Raw genomic sequence first — 13,092 nt, 5'->3', positions numbered from 1 at the left:
TGTGTGGGCCTCCTTAACATTTCATATCATTACAGACCCATACTAATGGATGACATATGGTGTAAATAGTGTGAGTGAGGTTTTTGGACATGTCCAACCACCTTGGACATATTGTTCATTTCTTTAAAAAAAAATAAAAGCACAACACATGCTTCATAGTTCTCACTCAGACCTTCTGGGTTGTAAACCAGCTTGAGCATTTATAAATATATAGTTAGTTTATTCCAGAAGTGTTTGTATTTTCTGCCATGAAAATAGCCATGAGAGCCAGTGTGGTGTAGTGCTAAGAGTGCTGCATTAGGACCAGGGAGATCCGAGTTCAAATCCCCATTCAGCCATGAAACTAGCTGGGTGACTCTGGGCCAGTCACTTCTCTCTCAGCCTAACCTACTTCACAGGATTGTTGTGAAAGAGAAACTCAGATATGTAGTACACCGCTCTGGGCTCCTTGGAGGAAGAGCAGGATATAAATGTTAAAATAATAAAATAATAATAATAATAAAAAGCCACTTATAGGACCTCCTATAAAAAACTATAGGATCGTTTTTTTAAATTTTCAGTGCCCAAAGCGGTCCCACACCATGCTGCTCTTGGTACAGGACCGTTTGGGTAGTGGTGGTAGTGGGGCTGCTGGTTCGCTCTGGGGGCTACCACCACCGCCTCCCTCCGTCTGGGGCTGAGAAGGTTCAGGAACAACAGGAATGACTACCTTCTTTTCCTCCTCACTCCCAGACCAAGGGGCCTGTGCCCACGAGGATTGGGGAGGATGGAGAGCACAATCTGGCTGGGCTAGCAGCTGGCGATATCTCCTCCTCCACGGCCACGGGAAGAGCTTCTTCCCTGACAGGGGAGGACCTCCCTCATACTTCCACCTCAGCCACCACAGGAGGCGGTGCTGCGGGGCCAGGCTCCTCCAGATAGGACAGCCTGCGTGCAACCGCATCACGAGGGGAGCACACTCAAGGACAAGGCCCCTCTCACCATCACCCACCACAACCAGCAGCATCCCCCCTCCCTCTGCCTGCCACTCTGCTCCTGGTTCTGCTTCACACCCTGCCAGACATCTTGCTCTTTAAAAAAAAAAAAAAAAAAAAAGTTCAGCCCTGACCTTCATGGTTGTGGGGGAGGGGAGAAAAGTACCTTTAAGGGGTGTGGGGTCAGGGGGATTTATGCATGCTCTGTGTGACACAGAGCGTGCTGCCTATAGCACTGTGATGCACACAGAGGTTAAAAAAATTAATCCCCGGAAATAAAAGCATATATTTGTGTGCGCGCGTGCGGCGGGTGTGTGTGTGTGTGATTTAGAGGGGAATGAACAACAGTATGGGAAGGTAGAAGGGAAGGGAAAGCAAAGAAGGGCAGGGCATTACTGTGGCCGCTCTAATCCATCTCTCCTGTCCTATAGTCCTGCCACTTAATCCCTCCCTTCCCCCAAACCACCTGACTGAGGCCGGAGTGGGGTGGGGATTTTTCCACCCATCTGACATCTTTGGGAGTCTGTCAGGTGTCACTTTTGGAGACACTCTTGGGCTGAGCAGACACCAGTATTTGGGCGGAGGGCTGGGGGGAGGGCAGGTGGGTGCTAGCAGGTGGGTGCTAGTCAACACAAATAAACCCTGAAAAGAGCCAAATGAATTGTGCAAACTGATTTGCTATGGATCACTGGTGATTTGTTTCACGACTGAATCAGCCCCTTTATTTAAGGGGCAATTTGATTCATGAACGAAAGAAGCAAATCAATTCACTAGCAAATCGAATTGCACACCCCTAGTGTTTATGCCAGTGACTGATTGATTGATTAAGTGCCATCAAGTTGGTGTTGACTCTTAGCGACCACATAAATAGATTCTCTTCAGGATGATCTGTCTTCAGCTTGGCCTTAAAGGTCTCTCAGTGGTGCATTCATTGTTATCATAACTCTCCTTCTTTTCCTTTAGCTTTCCCCAGCATTATGGACTTCTCAAGGGAGCTGGGTTTTTGCATAATGTGTCCAAAGTATGATAGTCATTTGTGCCTCGAGTGAAAACTCTGGATTGATTTGTTCTATGATCCATTTGTTTGTTTTCCTGGCTGTCCGTGGCATCCTCAAAAGTCTTCTTCAGTACCAAAGTTCAAAAGCGTCAATGCATTTTCTATCTTGCTTTTTCAGAGTCCAGCTTTCGCATCTGTAGAGTGTCATGGGAAAAACCATTGTCCAAACGATTCTAATCTTTGTAGGTGTAGACATGTCACGGCATCTAAATATCCTTTCCAAGGCCTTCATTGCAACCTACCAAGTCCTAGTCTGCAGCATATTTATTGACTGCTGGATCCTTTGCTGTTGACAGTTGATCCTAAAAGGCAGAAGCTATCCATCACTTCAATGTCTTCATTATCAATTCTGAGGCTGGTTGCTGTACCCGTTGTCATTAGTTAGGTTTTTTTTACATTTAGGTGTAGTCCCATTTTTCCCCACTTTGCTCCTTTACTTTCATTACTAGAGCCTGCAGATCATCTGCATTCTCAGCTATCAGAGTGGTGTCATCGCCGTAGTGCAAGTTATTGATGTTTCTTCCTTCAACTTTAAAACCATACTCGTCTTCTTCCAATCCAGCTTCTCTCAGTATATGTTCAGCATATAAATTGAATAAATACAGAGAGAGTATACAGGCTTGTCTTTGCCAATCTGGAACCAGTCTGTTTCACCATGTTCTGTCTGAACTTTGGCTTCCTGTCCTGTGTATAGGTTTCTCATGAGATCAAGAGGTGTTCTGGGACACCCATTTTCCTAAGGATATTCCACAACTTGACATGGTCAACGCAATCTAAGGCTTTTCTGTTGTCAATAAGGCACATACTGACTTCTTTTTGGTATTCTTTGGCTTTCTCAATTATCCAGCGTGCATCAGCAATGATGTCTCTTGCAGAGGCGTATCTAGGGAAAATAGCGCCTAGGGCAAACACTGAAATTGCGCCCCCTGTCCAAACATCTGACACCCATCTTTCAGATAACTTTACCATAATATCAGCTGAAAAATACAAGTCAAGCTGGTTAATCTTTTAATATTTCAAAAACTATTTAGCAGTGGACTTAGCCAGACCAAAAAATGCTGGAAAACTACAAATGTCAGTATGCGGGGGCTCATGAAATACCCAAATACTATTTGGAGGTGTACTTGGAAAACTAAACAGAAGTGCCTGTCTAGTTCTCTACTATGCATTGTAGCATCTCCATTACATAAGTTTTAAAAATCAATGGAGAATTTGACTTTTCCCAGATACTCTGTAAATAATTAAAGGATATGCAGAGTAAACTGTGTCACTGCTTGGAATATATTCTAGTCTTTCAGAAAGACAGTTAAAATGAGAGAAAGAGAGCAAGAAACTCCCAGTGGGCCTTAATATTAAGGATTTCATATTGATTCAAAGACAAACTCACCATTAATAGCCATATTAGCAAGACATCACATTTAACTCACTTATCACAAGAAGCAAAGTAAGAGCAAATGAATACAATCCTAGCTCATAAGCGTCAGCTCAGTATTCACAAGCCCTGATTCTCTGTACATAGTGCCAATCTGAATATGTGTACAGTGTCTTATATTTTATTTATTTATTTATTTTTACCTGTAGCCCCTTTGGTGGGGCGGTTGCAAAGGTTCCCCCTCACCCCGCTGGCCTCTAGGGCCTCGCAGGGACCATTTGAGCATGTGCGGTGGCCATTTAAAAAAATAATCTTTTTTTTTTAAAGGCCACTGAAAACAAAATGGCCACCGCGATGCTCAAATGGCTTCTGCAATGCTTGGCATGACCTATTATTATTATTATTATTATTATTATTATTATTAATTCGATTTCTATACTGCCCTTCCAAAAATGGCTCAGGGCGGTTTACAAAGAGAAATAAAACAAATAAGATGGCTCCCTGTCCCCAAAGGGCTCACATTCTAAAATGACCTTGGGCCTCACAGAGGCCATTTGAGCATGCATGGAGGCCATTTGTTTTCAGCAGCCATTTTTTTAAAATTAATTTTACAAAATGGCACCCCCCCTTCAAGTGGTGCCCGGGGCACATGCCCTGCCTGCCCCACCCTAAATACACCCCTGGTCTCTTGTTCCTCGGCTTTTTCTGAAACCAGCTTGAGCATCTGGCATTTCCCTTTCCATGTAGGGCTCTAATCTGCGTTGGATGATCCTGAGCATGCTCCTTAAAAGTCACTGGAGCTGATGGGGGCAGGGGCAGGGTGGGGAACCAGTCTGTCCTGCTCTGTTTCATTTAGCCCGTTACAAGTCTTTTGTTCTGCTAGCCTGTTCTGTGACAGCTCTAACACTGAGATGGTTCCTTCCTGGTTTAGTATGACCCTGTTTTATCTAAGACGTCAGCAATGCACCCAAATTAGAACAACTAGTTACTTCCCCCTCTCAATTAGGAATCAGGGAAAATGAGAGTGCCAAGAGGCAAAGCAGGAGAAAGATGGGGATGCAGGAATGTTGCCTAGTTTGGCAACAGCTGATCTTTCTCATACTCAGCACTGACTGGTCTGAAGTGCTGCTTCAGAATAAGGGACATAGGAACATATGAAGCTGCCATATATTGAGTCAATATACTCAGTATTGTCTTCACAGACTGGCAACAGCTTCTCCAAGGTTGCAGGCAGAAATGTCTCCCAGCCCTATCTTGGAGATGCCAGGGAGGGAACTTGAAACCTTCTGCTCTTCCCAGGGTGGTTCCATCCCACCCTGGGAATATCTTGCAGTGCTCACACTTCTAGTCTCCCATTCATATGTAGCCAGGGTGGACCCTGCTTAGCTAATGGGACAAGTCATGCTTACTCATAGCCTTTTAATCTATGGAGATACAAAGGCTGCCAATATCAAAGTGGTAGCATAAGTGATTTAAGCCACAGTCTGTTGACACAGGACAGCCGTTCTTACCCACCTATTAAAGAAGTCGAGCAGAAGACATTGTACAGTTGCCTCTGCTGCTTTGATTACGGGGTGACCAGTGATGGATAGACTTTCTAGTTACCAATTGGTTCTTCTGCCTTACCCAGAAATCATCTCCTGACAGATGGCTATGCTGTTAATGATTCTAGTAATGCTGCCTATGTACCACCAGGTCCATGGCTCCCAGAACAATAAATGGATCCCGAAGTGCTTTATTCTTTTGATTGGTGTTACTGATTGATGCATAGCAGGTGATATGGTACACTGATTTCACATTAAGGGATGCAGCAGTACTAAGCTGATGTTGATTGGTGCAGGGCATGGTCTGAAGCCACATTATTCAGTGACTTTGCTGAAAACTAAGAATGCCCAAGAATTTCCTAGCTACTAGTCAGTAGCTAGCAAATCACCTGGAGGTTTTACAGACAGGGCTCTCTACCCCACCCCACCCTGCCACCCCACCCACCCCCGCCACCCGCAATCTACTCCTGATTGTTGTGTGCCAGACCACATATTTGCTGGATTTAATCTGACCTCCCTGTGGGTTATCAGGGACCAGGACAGACAGGGCTTTGTTTTTCTCCAAAGGGAGGCTGCAAATTCTGGCTTAGCCTGAGTTATGCTGGGGTAAAAAAAAATCCTCTATTTCCAGCAGCTTTGGGGGGAAAACTCCGGGGCTTCTGCTTTGAAGGTGTTGGTGGAGGTGCTGATGGCTATGCAAATGGTCCATCTAATCCCTGGAATGAATCTGCTGCGAAGCAGATTTGCTCTTCAGATACCCCTAGGCATAGAGCCATGTGTCAAAAACCTCCAGGGAACCCTTTGTATGCTGGCTTGAGTTCCACAGAAGAAAAGTGGGATATAAATGAGAGATGTGAGTTTGGGGCGGTGTACAAATATATTAAATAAATAAATTGCAATAAATGAAATGAAATAGTGCACAGCTGATAAGCAGTATTTATATGGAAAACATCTGGGAATTGGTGTTGGGTTTCAAAAGGGACCTATAATATCAAATTGCACTGCTTTTAAAATATAGGCAAGTGTGAATGGAATTTGACACTAGATTCTAGATTCTAATTCTAGAATCTGCTGAGATCCTAACTACCACTCAGTGTGTGTGTGTCTGCTCTTAAGGGACTAACAGGAAGCAGGGCCAGCAATTTGGCCGCTACAGCACAGGCCTATGGTAGTGGGGTGGGACCCAGGGAGCAAGGCAGGACGCAGGCAGGATTCAGGGAGCTGGGTTACAGCTTTTAAGGGGAGCTGTTAAACCAGTAGCAGTCAAGCTGGATCAGAGAGCTTTTGGAGGCTGTAGAGAACACACACTGCCTAGAGAAATTCTACTCTTGAGGAGGCCTCTGAGTTCGTTTTCCCTTCCTCTTGAGGAGACCCATTTTGAGGAAAGCCCCGAGTGGCCAACCATGTACTTTGTCTCCATAATTGGAGCAGCGGGCTCTGGTGGCTCTGGCACTGGTGATTCTGGGGGGTTGCTGTCAGAAGTGGAACCCTCTGCTGAGGCCAGCTCCCTCTCATCCTTGGAGTCCTCCTCCTCCAGGTCGTTGTCTGGGCAAGTCCTGACAGTGTGCTTCAAGTAAACATGCACAAAGAGTGATAGCCTGAAGTGTGGGTGCTCTTGTGCAAGAATGCTTTGGGGGGCTCTCCTCATGCTCCAGAAGCACCAGAGCCTCACCCCCTCCCTCACTGTCATGCTCCTCAGTATGTGCAGGCCAGCACTAGCAACAGGCTAGGCACAATCTAGGGTGGAGGAGTAGTGCAAGCTTCAGACCAGAAGGCTTCCCCCTCCAAGTAGAGAGTGGAGCCCAGGGGTGGCCTGAACACAGAGCAACCTGTCCCTTGGGGACATATTTCCACTGTAACGGAGTGCTTCCAGAGTGTGAGAGTGCACTGACAACTGTGTAAGAGCATGGCACTTCAGAAATGCAGGCACTAGTATGGGGATAGCATTGTGTGTGCACTGTTGTTACAAGCACACACGCAGTGTTAGTCAGGATGCCAGCTAGTGACAGGTTGATGTGTATGTGTGTGTGTACAGGCACATGGAGTCAGTTCATCTCTATGGCTCCCTTACTTCTCTCTCTATTGTTTGCTCTATTTGTACAGCTCAGAAGCATGTCATGAGCATGCTACAGGGAACTTTCCCCCTAACTTTCTGTTCAATATGTGGTTGGTCCAGGGCCAGCATCATCAGAAGGTCCCTTTGCTGACCTGTACACCATCTCTGTGCCCATAGCCTTCATGCAGAGGTGGAGAGACTCTCTCAGGCCCATCCAGGTAAGAGGGGGTATGGAGGGCAGATTGCTGTGAGGCCCTGCAACCTGGAGAAGGCCCAGTTTTGCTTTGTTTTCCCTTTCCCTTTTGGTTTGTTGTGATTTAGCAATAGCAATAGCACTGGCAATAGCACTTACATTTATATACCGCTCTATAGCCGAGCTCTCTAAGCGGTTTACAATGATTTAGCATATTGCCCCCAACATTCTGGGTACTCATTTTACCGACCTCGGAAGGATGGAAGGCTGAGTCAACCTTGAGCCCCTGGTCAGGATCGAACTTGTAACCTTCTGGTTACGGGGCGGCAGTTTTACCACTGTGCCACCAGGGGCTCTTTTTAATGTGTTATGTACTTTTATTATTTGTTATGTACTTTTATTTGATGTTTTAATGCTGTGTTGTGAGCCACACAGAGAACAATATGTTATGGGGCAGCTAACAAATACAGTTTATTAATTGTTATTGTTGTTGTTGTTGTTATTACTACATCAGACCGTCTTTGTGCAGCGTCACACATTTTAACCATGAGTGTGTGAGCAATCACGTTGTTGCAGTGTGGTTGAAAAATACATGATCATTTTTCTGAAAAAGGTTTGTAACGATGGAGAGTGTAAGCCAAGCACTGATTTATCCTGAGTAGGTGGATCTTTCAGTGCAAATGAATTTTAAGCAAGGAGTCAGAACGGTGTCAAAATATGACAAATCAGACCTACCTAAACAAGGGCTCTAGCCATTATTGGCATCGCATCACTCTACTAAGAACATAAGAACAGCCCTGGATCAGGCCCAAGGCCCATCTAGTCCAGCATCCTGTTTCACACAGTGGCCCACCAGATGCTGCTGGAAGCCATAGGCAGGAGTTGAGGGCGTGCCCTCTCTCCTGCCATTACTCCCCTGCAACTGTGTCCTTCCATTCTGGGAATTACCAAGTGCGACTCTCTTGTGCTCTGGGATATTATCACTTAGCAATGCAAAATACAAGGGAGATAATGAACAATAATAATAATCCCTTAAGCGCCTTTCATTGAGAAACAACATGTGCTTTAGTAGAAACATGAATGAACTAAGCTTCTTGAATCCCTGTGACGAAGGAGAGGCACAGCACGAGCCCTTCTTCTCCATCTGCTGAGGCTGCTGCGTGTGAGAACATGTGTGTGTGCCAGCTGCCTTGCCCAGGCCTTGTTGACATGACACAGTTTCTCACATGGCCTTCACTGCGGTGCATTGTGGGTTTCCAGTTTAACCTTGGCCACAGGGCAATGAAGATGCTGAGCTGGTGATCATCATAATGTCATGAATGGCCCAGATTTAGGGATGCCTGCTGACAGAGCAGAGGAAAGCAGTCTCCAGGCATTTCTAAAACTCTCTCTCCAATTTTGCTAAACTGACTTAATTAAATAAGGACAATGGCTGCACATGCTATTTCCCCATTGCAAGCCATGGGCCCTGATCAAGAAATTCAAGTCCTGCTTGAATTTTACACACAAGGATTACTCTTTAGCACTTGCTTCTACCGGCCAACTTTGTATCTTTCAGATAGTTTTAAGAGTGTTTGTTCAGGGGTCAGCAGCTGGAACGCCATGAGATTCCGTGCTCTCTTTCTCATAGCACACCAGAGCCAGCTCATGGTGACTACATGTGACATGCTCATCGCTCTGAGAGGCTTTATCTTAACTTAAGTCAGTTGGAAACCTTCAAGGAGACAGAATGGACAGATGATAGATGACGGGAAACAACCGATGGATTCCCTGTAAGAAATAATCATCGTCCAATAGAAAAACAATAATGAGACACCACTGCTGACACTTACCGAAGATTGTTTGCACTTATAGGACACTTGAAAAAGACACATTGAAACAGCGTAAAATACCAGATAGCTATTGTGGTCTCATAGTTTTTGATATTATTGTTTAATAGTGTGTACATAAGTATTGTTATAAATGTGTGGTTATTACATCTTATTTATATTTCCAGATCACTATATACAAATTATTGATCTACTTTCAATATAATTTATATTCATATATTTAGTTGTTTTGGGTTTATATTATCAGGATCTGTTGTTTTGTTTTTATGTACTTTTTCAGATCCTTCATGTTGTTGTTCTGTGGTGAGGGATTTGCCGGTGGGAGCTTCCCACCCAGGGCAAATAGCCACCAGGGGCTAATTGGGACTGTGTGAGAGAAAGCGTTAAAGCCACTAATTCCATACAGATTTGATATCTACTGCCAGTGTTTTGGTTGTTAAATGCCTATGCACCTTTAATCAACAGAGCATAGAAAATATTTTCCTTCGCTGCTGGCTCTATTGTGCCCTCTCATAAGAATATAGGAAGCTGCCATATATTGAGTCAGACCATTGGTCCATCTAGCTCAGTATTTTCTACTACACAGTCTGGCAGTGGCTTCTCCAAGGTTGCATGCAGAAGTCTCTCCCAGCCCTATTTGGGAGGTGATATTTACCTATAACCCTACTCTAGCCCTTCCCTCTCAACTTTAGATCCCACTCCTGACACTTTAAAATTTGTTTCACCTCCCTCTTGATACAGGTGCTGCTCATGGTGAGTATTCACTGCCAGATGCAGTAGAACAGAAGATGGTAAATTGGAATCAAAGAGCAGTGTTGCTGGAGAGAAAAGTGTGTGCCCACACAGGTTCTCAGTGGGTTTTCTGAGAAATGGGTTTTCTTCTCTCCTTGCTGCATAATGGCTCTGTTACACTGTCACACAGGCTGCATCCACAGTCTCTAGTTTAGTGAGGTATGTTTGTGTTGTTTTATGGCCTGTTCTGTGAGGGAGGCTGCTATGGTAGCCATTGTTTTGTTCTTTCGTCACATGGGGAATCCACCTACAATGTAAGAATCCACCCACCTTCGCACTGAAATTGGGACTAACATATGGTTCTGCTTTATACTATTGGTTCGCGTAGCCAGTACTGTGCACTGTGATTGGCAGTGACTTCCCTAAGTCTTAGGCAGAAGTTTTTCCCTGCCCCTGCAGTCTGAGTTCCTTTTAATTGGAGATACCAAGGACAGAATCTGAGACATTTGGCAAACATCACATGAGTTCTGCCAATGAGCTCTGTCCCCTTCTTGGCCCACTGGGTATATTCCAAGGTCCATTGTTTTCTTTGGTGTATTTTTCTTACTTTAAACAGAATATAGGGTGGTGAAGAGAGACACAGAACATTCAAAGCAGTTCAAATGAATATAGTCTGGAAAAGCAGTGCAGGATTATGTAAGCGGCTGTAAGAGGATTACAGCAACTGGTGAGGAATTCTAAACATTCCCAGACTTGCAGCCTTTCCTCGGGCCTGCCTGAAGTGACGCTACGCCTCCCTGGCTCTCCTAAACTAGGAAATGGTATCTGTTACACTGCATAAACTGTCACCCGAGCTGTCCAAACATGAGGAATGGGGCCATCAGTTAGCAACTGACTGGATTTCTAGGCATGCAGACAGGACATTTGCTGAGAACATGCCGCTGGCATTCTACAGTGACCCCTGGCAAAGATGACAAGAAGCGGAAATTATGATAGCAACGTTTCCCTTCTCCTCTGGTGCAAGCTGGCCTTGTGGTAGCAAGCATGACTTGTCCCCTTAGCTAAGCAGTGTCTACCCTGGTTGCATATGAATGGGAGACTTGATGTGTGAGCACTGCAAGATATTCCTCTTAGGGGATGGAGCCACTCTGGGAAGAGCAGAAGGTTCCAAGTTCCCACCCTGGCATCTCCAAGATAGGGCTAAGAGAGATTCCTGCCTGCAACCTTGGAGAAGTAGCTGCCAGTCTGGGTAGACAATACTGAGCTAGATGGACCAATGGTTTGACTCAGTATATGGCAGCTTCCTATGTAAGACAGTAAACAACATGTTCATAGAATGACACTAGGCAGCCCACCTCTTCAGCACTGGACTCTCATGTCCTCTTGTGCCTGGTAATGGCCTAGAAGGTCATCACTGGCCAGAAAATTATTTCACTGTAAATCTGTTATATGATTCGTTGTCTATGATTCTGCAAACCAGGATTTTTTAAAAAATATTTTGCACTGAGGGTGTTTTATGTTCCTCTTTCAGGAAGCCATGGCCGTCTTTCTTTGGTCCCAACACAGGTTACCTAGATAAAACGCTTTTTAATCATTTGTGCTGCACTGCCAAGCATATATGATTGACAGCCTGACAGGGGCGTAACGAGGCTGGAGTGGGCCCAGAGACAAAATTTTAAAATGGGCCCCTCACTGATACACACACACTCACTTCACATTTGACTTGCCTTTGGGGCCCCCCTCGAGGCGTGGGGGCCCCCAGGCAGCCGCCTCCCCTTGCCTAATGGTAGTTACGCCCCTGCAGCCTGATGAGCCTACCACAAGACTTCAGTCACCAACCTGTTCGTCCCAACCTCGTGTTTTCAACCTATGCCGAAGCTTCCCTGTTATAACTTTGTCTCAAGTACTATAAATCAAAGTGCTCTCAGTTGCCATCAGCATGAACTGCAGTTCTCTAAAGGCTGCAATGAGAGGTCTGGTGCCTGTGGATTTGCAGATATGATGCATCATATCTTCAGAAGCATCATATCAGAGTACAAACTCTGAAGATATTTCTTAGCACTCCACTCCAAGGAACTCGGTGCTCTCAAGTGTGACTAATGTAAGCCTTGCACTTATTAAAGGATAAGTAATTACTTCTCACTTTCTCTTTCTCTCCCACCCATGTTTCCTCTGTTTTTGGACTGTTGAGTACAATAATGACTGAAATTTTTAAGTAGGTTATAGATAGTGCTGCAACTCAAACCGTGGCTGAAGGAAGAAAGATCTGAGTGCTAAAGTCATGAGAAGTACCTTAATAGCCCACTTGCTGGAGAAATGGTAATTGCTTATTCTGGAATGGAGAAAGCTGTGTTTGGAAACCAACCAACCAAGTGGGCTCCTTTGTCTTCTTGTGTAGCAATGTGGTATATTAGAAATTTGTTTCTGAGTGGAGGAGATGATGCCTTCTCCTTTGGTGACCTCCCCATCACAACACCCAGAACACCAGGGCCATGTCTCAGCATGGTTCTGTGATTTACAAAGCTTCATATCATAAAGCAGGAGGACCCAGGACAGGTCAAAATTCTTGCTTAGCCATGAATCTCATTGGGCAGGTTAGACACTCTCTCTTGCCTAAAAAACTTCATATGATTGTTGTGGTGATAAAATAGGATAACTCATATATACATTGCCTTAAGCTCCTTCAGCGATAGGTGGGATGCATTGCAAATATAATTATAAATATTAGAAACATCAATGGTAAATAGTTTTGTTTTCATTTTTTCTTTTCTTTACAAACTTAAGAAAACTTCCAGTATTATTTTCTTAAGGCACAAATAGTGCAGAGTTATTTGCAGATGCATAATTTTCAGGCCTAAATGCATGCTTATAAAAAATCTGAAAGTTAACCAGTAACCTTCCTTAGATGTGGGATTTGGCCCTTGCCTGCCTACAAGAAGACATTTGCCTGTTTCTTAAGAAATATGTGTGAATCAATATCTTAAAGTGACATTGAAGCAATTCCCTCTCAGGTCTGATTATTACAAAGAAAATAATAAGGGGCAACAGATCAATGCACTGTCTTGCCCAATGTCAGGAAACAAAGGCAACTGTCTTTTAAAAAAACAAATAATTTCGGATTTCCATTCTCTCATCTGTGCTACCATTGACTGTTCCCCTGTTTGCTGTTACTCTGAGTGATTTATCAAGCTTTTCTTTCTTAAAAACAACAACAACCCAACCCATTTCAGTTGGCACATCTCAATATTTGTAGCAAATGACTATTTGCCAGTCAGAGTGATCTGTCCAGTTATATAAGACAAGCCATGCTGCACTAAGAATAGAACACAGAAGAA

Source organism: Hemicordylus capensis, chromosome 2 (genome assembly GCF_027244095.1).
Source record: "Hemicordylus capensis ecotype Gifberg chromosome 2, rHemCap1.1.pri, whole genome shotgun sequence".
Taxonomy (NCBI): domain Eukaryota; kingdom Metazoa; phylum Chordata; class Lepidosauria; order Squamata; family Cordylidae; genus Hemicordylus; species Hemicordylus capensis.
Note: the sequence above shows the minus strand (reverse complement) of the source record.